Genomic DNA, 19,532 nt, shown 5'->3' with positions numbered 1-19,532 from the left:
AAGTCTTCTATCATCATCAAAATTATTCTCACGTGCATCATTCACACCTAATGAGTCTATTGACTCAGAAAACCTTAATCATGATTACAAGTAGTATATATATATTCACAATACAGTGAAAAACACTTTTAATAAACTAGTTTTTCATGAACATGCATAACTTTAAGTCATTTCATTTCATCATATACTTTTCCTTCCATCATACACGTATATGTTTCCCTTTTATTGAATTCAGATCCTTAATTGTGACTATCGTTTCAGCTTGGTCAATCGATCAATCTTATGTATAACAATGGTACCATGCAGCGAGGACATCAGTGACACTCTCACCCGTCAAATGAGTCTTCACTTTAAATATCATCATATCCTTTCGTATTCCTATTCTTATTAGTCATAATCAAATAACCTCCTTCAATCATTTCATCATTTCTATCACTTATAAAAATTCATGCATATAACATTTCTTTTTAAACCGAGCATGTAATACGTCATTTAGATTTATCTTTTTTCATCAGAAAATTTCATAATCTTTCAAAATAAACATTTTAACATTCATTACAGCATTCAAGGCACTTTCAGGACGTCTAACATTTTTCAAGTAAAAAATAACCGTTTTTCTCCTGAAACCCTAACTTTCCTAATTTACCCCTGAACCTTAAAACGACGACCCAAATCCATCAAAACTTAACATAACACCTTGAATACACCCATAAATATTTTTTAGACGTAAACTTAAGCTACTCGACTAGTTTCTCAATTCGTTTTAAAACTTGAATCTACGTCCCGATTTTAACCCGAATGACTCGAAATTTAACCAAAATTTAACCATAGCTTATTAACACATACCTAACCCTTGTCCATCCCAAATCATGCCATTTAAGATCCTTGAACAAGCTTAGAAGGCTACTGAATTTTTGCCCTAATTCGACCAAACCCTAGCCCTAGCAAACCATAATATCCTTCGATCCTAGCATTTCACCGAACCAACAAGACCCTAGCTGACCCTGTTGGGACCCTAACAGAACCCCTTAGACCATTCCTAGATCATCTCTACATCCCACGCACGCCACATCCCTTAACTCGTCAACTTCAAGCCTTGCACGACCCCAACTCATGCCTGCAGCCCTCCTTCTCGCACCAGGTACGGTACCAGCCATCTAGGACCACTACTCAGCCCTCTTAGGACCCATGAACACGTCCCTACGTCAGCTATCAGTGCACCCTCCTAGGAACCCAAAACCATGTTCTAGTTTCCTCCAAAACCTTATAACGTGCAGCCCACTTCTATCTTGAACTATTCCAGCCTACATCATGCATCTTAAGACCCTTAAACATATTGAAAAACATCCCATTTAATCCATGGCAGTTCCTTTATACATCATTAACATGAATTTAAAAGCATGAAAACTCAAGTTTTATCATGTACAAGCCATGAAGACGAAAATATGTAAGAGGAGATCATATTTATCATGAAATCATGTATAAACAAACATAATATGGTATGAACGATGAGTGAAGGAGGATTAAGACATGTATTTGCATATTTCACACACGAAAAACTATTTGAAATACGAAGAACATTGGCGGAGAGACGGGGGATCCTTGCTGCATTTCCTCCTTCAAAGTTCATGTTAAAAGGCTCTTGGACATGTGTGTGTGTCCCATTGTTTGAAAGAAAAACCTTAGGAATCATGGTGTTGCTTGAGGCGCGAGTTTATGTGTGTAGACTAGGGTTTTGGGGGGTCTAAGTTTGAAATAAATAATTTGTGGAAATCTTGGCCCAAAAACCTTGGTATAATAGGCTCATTAGGCCCATTAGAAAGTAAGAAAAATATTTCGTTTAGGATAGTTTTCGAAAATATTAGCAGAGTTCCCAAAATGTCCTTGTTTTCGTCAAAAATCGACTACCGGTTAAAAAAAGACTCGGCGCGTAAAAACATCTCAAAAGACATCATTTTCAAAAATAACATATAAAATATACCATATATTAAATAATTAAAAACAATCATTTAATAAAAATATTTTCCCTTTACGATCCCCGGTCTTCATTCCTTGATCGCGTCTCGAATAACCATTAAAATATAGTTTTATGCATTCTAGTATAAAGCCATATTTTAAACATGAAAACATGCTTACCACGTTCAATCAATGAAATTAAAATGATTTAATTAGTCATTTTCCGTTTTCCCTACATTTGCATGCAGTTGGGTTACGTTATCGCATTTTGGACTTACAATTCCTCTCTCCCTTAATGAAATTTTGTCCCCGAAGTTAAAATTTACCGAATAACTCTGAGTAATGACTCCTCATGTTAGTCTTGGTTTTCCAAGTAGTTTCCTACTCCGAATGATTTAGCCACTTGACTTTGATCATTTGTATAACCTTATTTCGGAGCTTTCTTTCTTACATACCCAGAATTTGTACAAGCCTTTCCTCATAGGATATATTTGGAGTCAAATACAGAGGCTCATAATTTAGTACACTTTCGCAGTATCGAGATATGTAACACATTAAGCACTCTAGCTAGCATCGGTGGCAAAGCCACTCTATAGGCTAACGTTTCAATCTTCTCTAGAATTCAAACTGTTCTATGAACCTCGGACTGAGTTTTCCTTTCTTGCCAAATCTCATAACACCCTTCATAGGTGATATCTTCACAAATACATGGTCACCAACTGCCAACTCTAGCTCCTTTTGTCGCTTATCAACTTAACTCTTCTGGCAGCTTTGAGTAGTCTTCATCCTATCTTGGATTTTGACTACTAGCTCTACTGTCTTCTTGATCAAGTCCGGACCAAATTCTCCTCTTTAACCAACCTCGTTCCAATGTATCGGTGATCTAAACTTTCTCTCATAAAGTGCCTCATGAGGAGTCATACCTATCGACGATTGGTGGCTATTATCATAGGTGAACTCTACTAGAGGTATTTGGTCCCCAACTTCCTTGGAAATCGATCACACAAGCTCGGAGTAGATCCTCCAAAATTTGAATCACCATGTCGATTGTCCATCGGTTAGAGGATGAAATGTGGTAATGAACAACAACTTTGTTCTCATTGCTGAATGTAAACTCTTCCAGAATGACGATGTGAACATCGGATCTTTGTCCAAAACAATAGCACTGGAATCTCATGCATTCGGACTATCTCTCGGATATACAGCTCAGCACACTGAGTCATGGTGATTGTCGTCTTAAAAGGTAGAAATTGTGCTGATTTTGTAAGACGATCAACTATCACCCAAATGACATTGAATCCGTTGATGGTCCTTGACAATCCCACAACAAAATCTATAGTAATATTTTCTCATTTCCATTGGGGAATATGAAACTTCTACTCATTTTAAAAGTACATAAATATATTTTTTTTAAAGCTCGCATTTTCAAAATAAAGATTAAAATAATCGTATTTATTTGACAATAAAAATAGCGCAGTTTAGAATAACCAAAATCATCCAAGGTCAAACGTAAAAATAAACGAGTGAAATCGTAAAATCATCAACATATGAAAATGTTTAACTCCTCTCAAAAACTCATGAATCAAAATGCGGAAAAACATGCGGTCCTTGGGTCTTGTCACCGCACCAGGTCTGCCTACTTAGAGTTCGGCACCTCAAGTCCCCTCATCCTCAGGCTCACCTACATCACACACGCTTAGTGAGTCTAAATATTCAACACACCTGTACCAGTAATAAAAAGTACATATACATGGCACACAGCAGTGAAAAATACCATACTCAACATATCTTTCATGAACCTGAAAGCATAACATAAACATGTCGTGTAAAATCATATCGTGTCAAATCATGTCATCTCATGTCATCATATACGTATACATTTTCATTTAATTGAATTCAGTTCATTAGTTGTGACTTTCGTATCAGCTCTATCGTATCAACTCTATTGATGGATCCATCTACGTATAACCATGGTACTGGGCAGCGGGGATATCAGCGATAGAATTACCCGTCCACTGAGCCTTGGCCTCAGCTCATCATATCTCATGTCATCGTATACATATACATCGTCATTCACAACCAACTCACATCCTTCAAAATATCATCATATTCACCACTTAATAAAAACATGCATATACGTAACTTTTTCCTTAAAACCAAGCATGCACCGTAATTTATCATAATTAAAAAAAATCATAAACACGATGCAGAAACATTTAAAACTTGATAAAATGTGCTCAGGACGCTACCAGTACCAAAATCTTACCTCGGGTGAAAAATGACCATTTTACCCCTGAAAAAAAAAATTATCTTTTCCCCCTAGACCTCTAAAATTGACCCGAAACTTATCAAACTCCTTAAAATATCACAAACACATTTAAAATCATTCCTAGACATAAACTCGAGTCCATTTCATGACTTAACCGATTCGTTTTAAAACTTGGACCGGGGTCCCGGTTTTAACCCGAATCGACTCGAAACTTAACCAATTTTTTTTCCAAGTTGAACCGTAATTTAAACAACTCATTCTTAACCATTTACTACTTAAATTATGTCCTTGAAATCCATGAAATTTCATCCAACACCTAATGCTCCTAATAAAGTCTCGCACCCCCCCCCCCCCCCCTTTTTTTTATAATCTTACTCCAACACATAGCCCCCAACTCTTAAATATTTCGGTCCACCTTCTACCACCACATGTCCAGCCTTTAAGTCTCATCATTAGGACCTTAATGACCCTTATAAACTAAGCCAAACCGAAACATGAAGTTGCTGCACAAGCCACGTGCAGAAACCGATCGGACCTAACACCTCACCTCTCGATTCACGCCATACCTCCAAGGATCGAGCTTCTCCCTCGACCAAACACCCATGGCTCATTCCTAACATCTTACTAGACTCTACAAGGTCTGAAACACAGCTTTTTTCAAGCCCATGCATCACATCACACCCCAAAACCTTAAATCTTGCCATACCAAGCCTCCCTACAACAAACACCGATCGGCCCCTCAAAGTTGTCGACCAAACCTAGACTCTAGCATCTTAACATCATTCTCCTCAACGTGAAAAGCCCCTAGATCGAGAACTAGCAGCACTTGCACGAAAATACAGTAAAAATGTGAACAACAAACATGGATTGCAAGAAAAGCACATGAAACCCGAAATCTCTTATGCACATGATTGGATCGAAAACTTTCATGCAAGAAACCCATTCAGAAACATATAAAATGAGTGTGATGAAAAGGCAATGATACAATGCGTGCCTTGGTGATTATTTTTGAACAAAAGATCGAGGAACACATGGCCAAAGGGAAAAGCTCTTGCTTGAAGGGAAAATGGAGACACCGAATTCTTTGCAGCAGCAATTCACGAGGAGGTTTGTGAGTAGAGGGGGGTGGGCGCCTGATGTAGAATAATTAGTTTTAGTGGAGTGCTTAATTAGGGGAATAATTAGGTGATAAATATATAGATAAAAAATAGCTAATGGGCCCTAAATTGCTTGATTAACAGTTTAAAAATAGTTTTAAGCCCAATTAGCTTAAAATTAGGCCCATTAAATCCAAACACACTCCCGAAAAATATTTCGTATTGAAAAGTTTTTGAAAATATTAGTCGAACCCTAAAAAAGTCTCCGCTTTGGTAAAATTTACGTACAGTTAAAAATATGCTCTGACGGGTAAAAATACCTAACAAAGTCCATTTCTTGAAAAAAAACCTTTAAAACAACTTATATTAATTAATAAAAATTAATCATGTAATAAAAATAATTTTTCTGATAATTCTCCGGTATTCGTTCCTCGTTCGAGCGCGAAATGCAACTAAAAAAATCCTAATGCATGAACTTTTAAAATATCATGAAATAAATCATATCATGCAAAAATTATACATAAAATGCATAAAATAATTAAACACAAATTAATAAAATAAACATGTATTTAATACTTTAAAACAAATTAATAAAATACAAAAGAAATTTAATAACTTGCAGGCATGTGGTGCACGCAGACCTTCAAATTTTCGGGACGTTACAGAATAGGAAGTGGCTCAAGCTTCCCTGATGGCCTCTGATGCTCTGCCTTAACTTGTTGGCATGTCAAACACCCAAATACAAAGCGCAAAATGTCTCGCTTCATGCCTGACGACCAATACAATTGCTGAAAATCCGTGTACATTATGGATTATTATGAGCTTCTTTCATTATAACTTCTCTCAGTGAATTTCCATTAGGAATCCATAGTCGATTTCGATATCGAACTATGCCATCCTCCTTGGAATACATCTTTCGGTCTTTAGATTCATCTTTCGGTCTCTATTTGTCCAACTGCTCATCAGAAGACTGACCTTCACGAATTCTATTCCTCAGAGTCAACTGCACTGTTAGAGCTGTCAATATGGGCTGGGCCCGCTGGGTTGGCCCAGTCCGAAAATAAAATTTAATGGGTTGGGTTTTTATTTTGTTGGCCCATTTTAATTCGGGCCTAAACGGGCCTAGCCGCTCGGGCTGTGGGTTGAATTGGGCCTAACCCGATGGGCTCGGGTTAGCCCATGGACCATGATTAAATTTATCCTACATTATGGGAAAACTTCCTATTCTACCGAGAAACCTAATTTTCTCCAAAGCTTCTTCCTGTTCGGCTGTTCCAGAGGGCCCTCACTCCTCGCCGGCGGCCTACTGCACCAAAATTATTTACTAAAGACTCTTGATCCATCTAAAGGTATTCCATGAAAAGATGTTTTATTATTTAGTTTTGGGCTACGCAGGGTGAAAGGAATTGTGGTGGAATAAAGATTTTGTGAATCATCGAAACATTTCGAAGAGTTTTTAAAAGATTGAGATGCCTTACGGAGGATATTTGTTGATCGATTTATTATTTGTTAATTATAATATCAACTAATTTTAGCTTATAAATGATGTACAAAAAACTGAAATAACAAGAGACATTTAAGGTTTTAAGAAATAAAAATTGGGATGTGTTCTGTACTTCTGTTTCGGTATTTTCTCCCCGCTTTTACTATTGATATTTATAATTTTTGGATCATCATGTTTAAATAAGGATGCAGGTTTTAATAAAATTGGATTGATCTGTGATTAGAATAAATGTACATCATGTTAAGAAATGAACAAAGCCATGGCACCGGTAATAAGCCTTAAGCTAACAAATGGAATTACTCACAATATTTAATAAAAAATTAACACTTATATTTCAGACAGGGAATACAAGTTTTTTGGGTTTTTATTATTAATATAAAAAATAAGTAATTTTAAAATTAATGTGGAAGGTAGAGTTTGGTAGCCTACTGGCAGCTTTTTATTTCTTTTTGCAATTCGTTTTTTTTTCTTTTTGGACTTAAATGCCACATTCCTTATTTAATAAAATTTATATTCCAAGTGATAAATCTTACTGTTGTTGGTCTGGTAAAGCATTTCCTGATGATGAATGGACCTAAAATAAATGTATTTGAGGTGTATCTTTGTTTGATTCAAATTTTGTTCTAAGCATGTTTCCTATTCGGCTGTTCCTATAGAGTTGAAGTTTCAAATTTTAGAATATTTACAAAAACGAAATTGACTTAATAAAATTTCTCTTTTGGCAGTTACTTGCACTTCCCCATATGAACTCACTCACTGTTGAAATGGACGTTTCTTCTCAAACTCAAACTGCCGATGTGGATGTTGATGAACTGAAAAATCCTAAGAATGATGAGGGTTCAACTAAACCAAAAAGACGTAGAGAAACTTCTGATATTTGGATGTATTTTAAGAAAATTAAAGGGATTGATGGTTTAGGTAAAGCTGAATGTAATGGATGTAAAAAATAGTATCAATGTGGGACTAAACAACATGGAACTTCTACGTTGTGGCGTCATCAGAAAACTTGTAGCAAATTGAAGTTCCATGATGTAGGACAAATGATTCTTGATCAAGATGGGAAGATGAGGTCTAAGAAAATAGACCAAAAAATTGCACGTGAATTATTGGCTTGTGCAATTATTAGACATGATTTATCATTTTCGTTTGTTGAGTATGATGGTATTAGAGCTTGGATGAAATACATAAATCCCGATGTTCCTTGTATTTCTAGAAACACTCTTGTTTGTGATATTAAAAGAATCTATTTGAGGGAAAAAGAGAAACTTAAGCATGTTTTGGCTACTATTCAGAATAGAGTTTGTTTAACTTCGGATTTGTGGACGTCGTGCACTAGTGAGGGTTATATTTGCTTGACTGCTCATTTTGTTGATAATGATTGGAAGTTGAATAGTAAAATTCTTAGCTTTTCTCATATGCCTCCACCACACTCAGGAGTTGAATTAGCAGCAAAATTATTTGAATTTTTGAAGGAGTGGGGAATTGAGAAAAAAGTTTTTTCTTTGACATTGGATAATGCATCTAGTAATGACAACATGCAAGTTAATTTGAAAGAGCAACTCTCTTTGCATGATAGCTTATTGTGTGACGGTGAGTATTTTCATGTTCGTTGTTCTGCTCATATATTGAATCTAATTGTCCAAGAAGGTTTGAAAGTCGCTGTTGTTGCTTTGAATAAAATTAGAGAGTCAGTCAAGTATGTTAAAGGTTCGGAGACTAGGATGAAGAAGTTTCAAGAATGTGTACAAACAGTCGGTAGCATTGATACTAATATTGGCTTGCGATTGGATGTGTCTACTCGTTGGAACTCGACATATTTAATGCTTGATAGTGCCATCAAGTATAAGAAAGCTTTTGTTTTCCTTCAATTCAATGACAAGAATTATAAATTTTGTCTTTCAAGTGAAGAGTGGAAAAGAGGAGAAAAAATATGTGAGTTCCTTGAGCCATTTTATTACACTACCAATTTGATCTCCGGTTCTTCTTATCCTACATCAAATTTATATTTTATGCAAGTCTGGAAGATTGAAGTTTTGTTAAAGGAAAACTTAATGCATGAAGATGAGGTGATAAGTGATATGTGTAAAAGAATGTTGGGAAAGTTTGAAAAGTATTGGACACAATATAGCATGGTGCTTGCATTTGGAGCCATTCTTGACCCACGGATAAAGCTTTCGATGTTGGAGTTTTTTTATTCTAAGGCTGAGAGTGATTTTGTTAAATGTCTAGAGAAGATAGAACTTGTGAAAGCAAATTTCTATAAGCTTTTTGATGAATATTCTAAGACTGACAATGCAAGTTCTTCACGACCACGATCTTCTTCTAGCACACAAATTGCTCCCCAAAGTGCAGGAGAAGGTAAAGGAAAGAGCAAAAGCATTTTTTATGTAAGTATTCTAATACTTTTTTTCTTGTATTATTTAACTGATTTATATTTTCATATCATAATTATTGCAATTAATATAGGAAATGATGGCATATGAGAGCCAGACAATTACAAATGTCGGAAAATCTCAAATTGATCTTTATTTGGAGGAGCCAAAACTTGAATTTGCATATCATCAAGATTTGAATGTTTTGGAGTACTGGAAGGATAAAAAACATCGGTACCCCACCATAGCAATGATGGCATGTGATGTTTTGGCTATTCCAATTACTACTGTTGCATCAGAATCAGCTTTTTCCATCGGTGCTCGTGTGCTTACCAAGTATAGAAGTTGTACACTTCCTGAAAAAATTCAAGCTCTTATTTGCACTCGCAATTGGTTGCATGGTTACGTTGGTAATTTTGTTTGCAAATTTGTAGTTTGTTGTTGACTTAGTTGATAAATTAGTTTATTATTATTTTAATTTTAACCACATTCGTATTTTTGTATTTTAATGTTGATCAAGGTAATGAAGACGACACAAGTGTTAAAACAGCGTTCTAATCAGGGATCAAATGCTGATATTGATAAAGGGGGAGAGGATGAAGATGGAGGAGAAGAATTTAATATGAATGATTTCATGATTAATGAAATTTAAAAAATTGTATTGTTTTTTTTGTTTAGTTTGATGAACTTTAATTTCTTTGAACTAACTTTTTAGCACTTTGTTCGTTTATTTCACTGTCAATTGTGGCATTTCATGTTTTAACATTTACTAATCTTTGGATTCTTTGACCGCCAACAACCCTTTTTTATTCAGATTACAGCACAGCGTTTTTTGTCAATTGTTTTGGGTGAACTACAATATGCAAAACTAAGCAAATGTATTGAAATTGTTTAGATTTTTTTAGACCCGTGGGTTGGCTCAACCCAACCCGCGGCCTATATTTTGGTGGGCTGGGCTGGGATTTCCCGACCCACCAACCCAATGGGTCGGCCCGCCACGGGCCGACCACTTCTCAACCCGAGTCGGGCCGACCCAACCCGACACGGGCCGGCCCGATTGACAGCTCTATGCACTGTCATAGTAGAGAGATTAGGGGCCTCGCCCCTAGCATACGCTGCGAGCTCGAATCGCTGAATCTTTGACTGCATTGGTCTCTGAACAGAAAATTTTATCTTGGTCGACCCCGGTCTCCTTTTCCTGGTATACGCTGCGAGCTCTCCTCCTTTCAGCAGCTAGTCACGACCCCTCATATTTTCAAGAAAACTTCTTCCCTGCCTCTCCGGTTCACATCACGTGCGTAGATCTTGGAGTTTTTGTGGGGCCCTTAGCTTCTAATCGTTATTACAATGCAATCTGATTAGGGTTAATTAATTACAGCGGAAAACGAGTTTAAAATTTCTTTACGACGAGCCCAAAACAACTCTCCTGAAATTTTAAATACTAAAAATAGTATTTCATCTCACGTCATAAACATGCCCACACATAATCAAAGCCAATCATATACAAACAACTCATATCCTCGGGACATGCCCCGGTATATAGATACATATACATATATACTGGGAACAAAACAGAAACATAAACCTCAGCCCAAGCTATGGCTTCCTCCAGAAGTAACCTCTCCGGTCTCCTGATATCCTGGAGTACCTGCCATTGTCCACACACAAAGACAACAACAGCCCCCCTTGGGAGTGAGCAAAGCTCCGTATGGAACAACCAATCATATATACCACAGATATATAAATAATGATATATGATATGCAATGCATGTATGTCGTGGAGGTATCAGGTCAAATGCCCATCCACTGAGCACATGTCAGAATCAAACGAATCGCTATCAAATCAATGCTCGAGCTGGCACACCGGCCTCAATAAGAAATACTCGTATGATAGCGTCGAAAAAGCGCCATCAAATCCCAAATCTCATATCCAATCATCGGGGCCACAAATGTCTATGCTTTACGGGTCATATAATACTAACATAGCAATTGTGTTCACAAACCCCATAATCCAATCAAATCATATCAGGGTATCCAAGGATCATAGCTCAACGTGCATGTCATGTATCGATATATGAATAAAATGATGTGTGTTAACAAAACATTTATTTTATACATCGATATTCCAATCATAATGTCATGTATGCCACGTCAATCAGCAAATAAGGCATATAGACACGTATTCTCATTCCAATCAATCAAATCAATCCGACATATATCATATAATTCAGATACATGTCGTATGTTACCAGGTCACAACATACCTCAATTCTTCGTTTCCAGTCCACTGTAGCTTTAGATTTCAGTATAAAAATCTATCTACATCAATAACATACTCACTTCAATCAATAACATAATCCAAAATCATTAATATGAGTTTCAAATATCATTTGAAACTTCAAAAATTCATATGAAATCAAAATCATATCATAATTCAATTCCAACTTCGAATATGAGTTACTTGTCGGTTATTCTTTTAGACGAGTCAAACGATCCAATTTTCCAAAACTCAAAACATGAAACTTCTATCTTTGAGTTTTCTACTTTATATCCAAATCTCAAAACATTTGGACTTCATAATGACCAAGTATGTCATATTTTATTCTTAAAAATTAATTCATTATTTTTCAACTTATTTACGAAAATACCATCAAAATAAATTGAATATTTTTCAACTTATTTACCAAAATGCCATTGAAGCTATTTTAGTCTCGGGGTCTCACAGTTTTCAAGCATCTAAACGTCAAGGCACGATTTGTATCATCCTTTTCTCATCATTCATGTTGTATTTATGCTGATTCTTGCGCCATGTATGTAGACTTCGTAGAACTAGCACCATAAAAACGTTGTTGCTTCGGTTTCTCATGAAAACGCATATTCTTGCGCATAACTCACCTTTTCTTGCATTATTGTGTAAGGGGGCTGCTGATTTTCATGCTAGGGTCTGTACACGTCGAGTAAAAGGATGTCAAGACGCCGGAGTCAAGGTTTAGTCTGGATATATTGAGGACCGTTTGGTACTAGGTGTTCGGTTGAGCGGGTTTTGTTAGATCGAGAGTTTTGGCCATGTAGCCTTGCAGGGCTCGATCCCAGCTAAAGATACGACCCTCTTGGGTCCATGAATAGGCTAGAAGAGGGGTGTGAGTGGCTGGTAATGGTCCATAGGCTGTTCGAAGGGTGTGGCGCTAGGGTGGTTCTTGATTGTTCCGGTGTAGGGTATTGAGAGTCGCGCACGTCCGCGAGTTTGGAGGGCTAAGGGTTTTGTCAATTCGGTCCATGAGAGGGGTCCTTGGCTTAGTCTTAGTCCTATGGTGTTGGGTTGAGGGCTGGACACGTTGGCATGTAGGATATGATCGAAAATTTCAAGATTTGGTGCTTTAGGCTTTCGAGTACGTATGTGCAGAAAAATTCCAACGACTTTCGGGTACTGTTCGAGGGTCATATAGGGTCTGAATTAAGTGGTTTATAGGCTCTTCATGTAGGTTTAAGTCACGGTTCGAGTTGAATAAAGTTTGGTTAAGTTTCGGGTTGATTGGGGTTATAACCGGGACCCCGTCCAACTTTTAAAACGAATCGATTAAGCTTTGATATGGGCTCGAGTTAATGTCTGAGAAATGCTTATAAATATTTTTTGGGATGTTTTAAGAAGTTTGGTAAGCTTCGAGTCGAAATTTAGAGGCCTAGGGGTAAAATGTGTTAGGTGAGATTTTAATAAATATGGATGGGGCCCACATTAATTAAAATAATAAAAAAACATATCCCACATCGAAAGAATTTACAAAACTGATCGTAGGAATTAGTTATAAATAGAGCTCAATTCTTTCAGTTATTGTATCCCAAAATCAAAGCTTTTCAGCTTTGATAAAAAGAGAGTGCATAGAAAAAAAGAGTGTATTTTTTTCTTGAGTGCGGGAATTCTCTTTTGTGAGTTAGAGAAAATATTTTCTCGATATACTCGGGGTTGAGATCGTGAGATATTGAGTGTATTGGTGTATACAATTGTTGTAATATTTCTTCCTGCTATAAAAGTTGCAGTGCTCCGTGGACGTAGCCTATATTGGGTGAACCACGTAAATCTTTGTGTTCTTGTTGATTATTTTATTCCGCATTTTTGGGTACTATTATCATCGTGATTGGCATCGCTTCGGGGTAATTCCCCAACAACTGGTATCAGAGCCTTGTTATGAAAATTCTTAAAAATTCTGAGTATGCTCTGTGGTTGCAGCTTTGTCTGATCTTCCACATCAGAAAAGATTTTTTAGATTTTTTGCTAAGGCTAGAGAAGTGATGGCCGAAGATGATGGATCGGGACCGGGAATCAGCAAGTTCGACGGAACAGATTTTTCGTTCTGACGGTTACAAATTAGAGATTATCTATATAGCAAGAAGTTGCATCAACATCTATCAGGAAAGAAGCCGGAAAAGATGGAGGATGATGACTGGAAGCTTCTTGACCGACAAGTGTTAGGTGTAATACGATTGACCCTAACGAAGAACGTGGCACATAACGTGGCGGAGGCAAAAACAACGGAGGAGATGATGTCCATTTTGTCGGACATGTACGAAAAGCCATCGGCAAATAATAAAGTCCATCTCATGAAGAAGTTATTTAACTTGAAGATGAGAGAAGATGCATCGGTGGCTAAACACATCAATGAATTCAACACGATTGTTTCACAGTTAACATCGGTTGAAATTAAATTTGATGATGAGATTCGAGCACTTATTCTTTTGGCGTCTTTACCAGACAATTGGGAACCGATGAGGACAGCGGTTAGCAACTCTGTTGGAAAAAGAATGCTACAATTCAATGATGTCAGAGATCAAATTCTTGCTGAATAAGTTCGCAAGATGGATTCTAGTGAAGGAACATCATCAAGTTCTGCTCTAAATCTCGAGAATAGAGGAAGAGGCAGGAGTGGTGAAAAGACTTTTAACCCATGGCATGGTGGGTCCAAGTCAAGAAATGGAAAAGACAAAAGCAATTTTGAAAAGAATGTGAAGTGCTGGAGCTGTGGTGAAACTGGTCACTTGAAAAAGAATAGCAAATCACCAAAGAACAACGCTAATGTTGTTACTGAGTAGGTACATGATGCTCTGCTATTATCCATGGAAAGCCTTGTTGATTCTTGGGTTATGGACTCGGGAACTTCTTTTCATACCACTGGTAATCGTGATGTATTCGATAATTACATTGCGGGAGATTACGGAAAAGTTTTCCTGGCTGATGGAAAACCTTTGGAAATAATTGGTATGGGTGATATCCGGATGAAGATGACAAATGGATCTGTCTGGAAAATCAACAAAGTAAGGCATGCACCAAAGTTGACACACAATCTGATTTCAGTGGGACAGCTTGACAACGAAGGTCATAAGGTGACCTTTGGTGATGGTTCTTGGAAAGTGAAAAAGGGAGCCATGATTGTTGCTCGAGGAAAGAAAACTGGAACACTTTATATGACTTCCAGTTTGAGAAATAAATTAGCGGCTGTGGATGCTGGAGCTAATTCAAGTCTATGGCATAGTAGGCTTGGGGATACGAGTGAGAAGGGAATGAAGATGCTTGGTTCAAACGGAAAGCTACCGAAATTAAAGATCGTTGAACACAAGCTGTGTGAAGCTGTATTTTTTGGAAAGCAGAAAAAGGTGAGCTTTTCGAAAGAGGTTAGAGAACCGAAATCAGCTGATTTGGAGCTTGTACATACTGATGTATGTGGACCATCTCCTGTGACATCCCTTGGAGATCACTCAAGATATTATGACACTACTGTTGACGATTCGAGCAGGAGATTTTGGGTTTATTTTGTGAAAAATAAATCGGATGTTTATGAGACCTTTAAACAGTGGGAGTTAGCCATGGAAGATGCGATGGATTCCCTGTCATCCAATCACATGTGGAAGTTGTCAGAACTTTCTGAAGGTAAAAAGGTTTTACAGAGCAAGTGGGAGTACCGGTTAGAACATGACGGTAGCAAGCGGTAAAAAGAAATACTTGTTGTAAAAGGCGAAAAGGAATTCATTGGTTACACTGTTATTTTCTCTCTGGTGGTAACGTTAATTACTATCAGAATGTACTTGGATTGATGGTAAAAGAAGATTTACATCTGGAACAGTTAGATGTAAAGACGACGTTTCTTCATGGTAAGCTAGATGAAGAAATGAATCAATCAAAGGGATTTGAAGTACGAGGAAAAGAGAAAATGATGTGCAAACTTCAGAAGAGCTTGTATGGTCTCAAACAAGCTCTAAGACAGTGGTACAAGAAGTTTGATGGTGTAATGAATAATGATGGTTTTCTGAGGTATCAGGCTGATCACTGTTGTCATGTGAAGCTTGATGGTTATTATATCATACTACTGATATATGTAGATGGTATGTTAATAGCATGATCTTGTCTAGAGGAGATTGATAAACTCGAGAAAGAGTTATCAAAGGAATTTGCTTTGAAGGATTTGAGTGCTGCAAAACAAATCCTTGGGATCCATAGAGATCGGGTGAATGGAGTCTTGAAGCTTGAGAAGATTCCTGGAAGCAAGAATCCAGCTGATGTGCTCACGAAGGCTGTTATCATTGAAAAACTGAAGTTGTGTTTAACTTCAGTTGGTCTTCTGGACTAAAAAAGAAGGTTTGAGCTGCTGCACTGATGGTGTGAAGACATAATTGAAATCAAGTCTTCAAGTGGGAGAATTGTTAGGTGAGATTTTAATAAATATGGGTGGGGCCCACATTAATTAAAATAATAAAAAAACGTATCCCACATCGAAAGAATTTACAAAACTGATCGTAGGAATTAGTTATAATTAGAGCTCAATTCCTTCAGTTATTGTATCCCAAAATCAAAAGCTTATCAGCTTTGATAAAAAGAGAGTGCATAGAAAAAAAAGTGTATTTTTTTCTTGAGTGCGCGAATTCTCTTTTGTGAGTTAGAGAAAATATTTTCTCGGTATACTCGGGGTGGGATCATGAGATATTGAGTGTATTGATGTATACACTTGTTGTAATATTTCTTCCGGTTATAAAAGTTGCAGTGCTCTGTGGACGTAGCCTATATTGAGTGAACCACGTAAATCTTTGTGTTCTTGTTGATTATTTTATTCCGTATTTTTGGGTACTATTATCATCATGATTGGCATCGCTTCGGGGTAATTCCCCAACAAAATGGTCATTTTGGGTTTATAGGGGCAAAATGGTCATTTTTCACCCGAATCAAAATTTTAGTCCTGGTAGCGCCTTGATCACAATTAACATGTTTTTAAATGTTTATGTATCACGAACATGATTTTTATGAAATTATGATAATGCACTGCTTGCTTGATTGTAAAGAAAATTACGTATATGCATGATTTTGTTAAGTTATGAAAAAGATGGTGTTTTTGAAGGATGAGATTTGTTGTGACTGATGATATATGTATACGATGAGCTGAGGGCAAGGCACAGTGTATGGGTAATACTTTCGCTGATGTCCCCGTCGTCGGGTACCACGGTTACATGTAGATGGATCAATCGAATAAAGATGGTACGTTAGAGCTGATACAATAGAGATGATATGAAAATCACAACTAATGAACTAAATTCAATAAAAGAAAATGTATACATATATGATGATATGATGTGATGTTTTTGACATGCTATGTCATGATATGAAATGTTTAAGTTCTTGTTTCTTTTCAACTTCATGAAATGTATTTTCAGTACAATATTTTTCACTGTTGCATGTTATGTATATGTAATCGTTATAACGTTACATGTGTTGAGTCTTTAGACTCACTCGGTGTGAATGATGCAGGTGAGCATTTTGAAGTTGATGAGATTGGAGACGCTGAAGACTAAGTATGCGGAGTTGGTGGTGCACTGGATAACCCGAGGACCGGACGTTTTTCCGCATAATATGTTTATGAGACATTAGTTTAAGTAATATGGTTAAATATTTTGAAAGGTTTTGAAATCTTGTTATGTTGTGGGTTCGTCAGACTTTTATCTGTTCGAGTTTCTCTTTTAAATTAGTAGACCAGGAAGTTGCGTTCATTTTAGGATTTAATTAACCGCAGTTATTTTTATTCAGAGGTTGAATAACTTTTTAAAATGTATGGTCGACTGCTTTTATTCGCTTGCATGTGCATGAGTACTTTTCGATCATAGCTTTAAAAAAAATGTTTCAGTAAAATTTTAAAACAAGTAGACACTACAGACTGAGACAGAGATGGGGGTCGCTACCCGGAGTTATTCGGTACGTCTTAAATTTCGAGGAAGGAATTCAATATAAAGGGGAAGGAATTGTAAGATCTAGAAAATTCGAACTACGTAACCTGACTGCATGCAATCCAGGGTTTTCTAAAATACGTGTTTAATTATTTTTAATGCATTAATTTTATGATCATGACATGAATATGTGTTTTATTTCATGGTTCGTCAGATTTAATGTTATAAGGCTTTTAGTAGTATTTCAAGCTCGAACGAGGATTGGAGATCAGGGACATTTAAGGAAAAATGTTTTAATTAAATAATTATTTTTAATTATTTAATATATGATGTACGTAAGTGTGATTTTCGAAAATATTTCTTTGTAAGGTATTTTTGCTCATCGAGTCATATTTTGAACCGGTATGCAATTTTTAGCAAGTCAGAAGACTTTTTGAGGGTTCAGACAATATTTTCAAAAATTTACCTAAACGAAATATTTTACGGGAGTATTTTTGGGCTTAATGGGACAATTTTAATACATAATGGGCCTAAAATCCTACTTAACCTCATTTTTTTAATTAAGGGCCCATTATACTAATTATTATAATTAACTCTACCCTCCCAAACCCTAATTACAATTCGGCCGCCACTCTTCCCAAACCGTAATAAAAATTCGGCAGCCCCTCCCCATTTACAGCAGTTCGAAATCCCAGCAGCCACGCTTCTTGGTTTTTCTCAAAGTTTTTCAAAGGAAATCTTCCTCGTCCCTCCGGTGGCCGTTCTACGTAAGTATATCGAAGTTTTCGAGCGTAAATATGCAAAGGCACGCCAAAACATTTGTTTTTCTCGTCAATCACATCATAGTAGGTATTTTGATGGTATTTACATGATATGATATAGACCTATCTATACGAATGATTTATACTTGGATTCTACATGATTTTACAGAATTTTCATCCTTTATAAGAGGATGTCTGGATCGAGAGTTATAGGACTCAAGTCGTGGCTAGCAGGTGTTCTTCGAAGGTTAAGATCAGACCGGGACTTGTTTGGGTGATGGTGCGATTGGGCTTTTCCTTGTTCTAGGGCTTGTGATGGTTCGGTCGAGTGTTGTGGGAGGTGCAACGGTGCAAGGTCAGTTCCGGGCTGTGGTTAAAGCCCTGGTGGGTGTGGGATGTGGCCTGGAGTGGCTCAAGCACGACTTGTTGCAGGCTAAGGGTAGATCGAAAGGGGTAGACATGGTTAGGGCTCAATTTGGCATTTTTGGCTTTAGGGTAAAACATGCTCAATAGCGTGCATGGGGCTAGGGTCCTTGGCTAGGTCCATCCAGGAGGATCCAAAGGTTGGCTAGGAGATGTTGGTTCGAGTCTGGTCCGGGCTCATTGGGAGTAGGTAGAGTTTGACTTTGAAATTCGACTTTACGCTGATGCTTCGGCGCTTGAAGCGCCATGGCGTTGGTACAAAGCGCTTAGGCTGGGTAGCGCTACGCTGCCAGTGCCCAAGCGCTAGTCCAGTATATGACGGGTATTAGTTTTAGTGTTATTGTCTCGTTTGGATATTGATATGTCTTTATGATTGAGATTAGTGATGGTTAAATTGTGTCATACATGGTTTGATTACGAGTCTTTGAACTATGGTCTAATTTTGGTTAAGTTTCGGGTTGATTCGGGTTCAAACTGGGACCCCGGGCCAGGTTTTAAAACGAATCATGAAAGTTACTGAATGGGCTCGAGTCTAAGTCTAGGAAATGATTATAAATATTTTTTGAGGTGTTTTAATAAGTTTGGTTGGCTTCAGGTCGAAATTTTTAGGTCCATGGGTAAAATGGTCAATTAGGGTTTCTAGGGTAAAAATAGTCATTTTGCATACGGGTCGAGTTAGCGGTCCTGACAGCGCCCTGATCACAAAAATTTGCATGTTTAAAATTTTTATGTTTATTATGAACTTGAATTTTATGAAAATACAGAAAATACGTTGCATGCTTTATTTTAAGAAAATATATGTATATGTATGAATTTTATAAGTACTGAATACGATGACATGTTAGAAGGAGGTGAGTTGGTTGTGACTAACACGAACACGAACATGCAAGGACACGCTCATGGATGGGTAAAACTGTTGCGGTTGTCCCCGCCGCCGCGTACCGCGGTTAT

Source organism: Primulina eburnea, chromosome 9 (assembly GCF_022965805.1).
Source record: "Primulina eburnea isolate SZY01 chromosome 9, ASM2296580v1, whole genome shotgun sequence".
Classification (NCBI taxonomy): Eukaryota; Viridiplantae; Streptophyta; class Magnoliopsida; order Lamiales; family Gesneriaceae; genus Primulina; species Primulina eburnea.
This window is presented reverse-complemented; position numbering follows the sequence as displayed.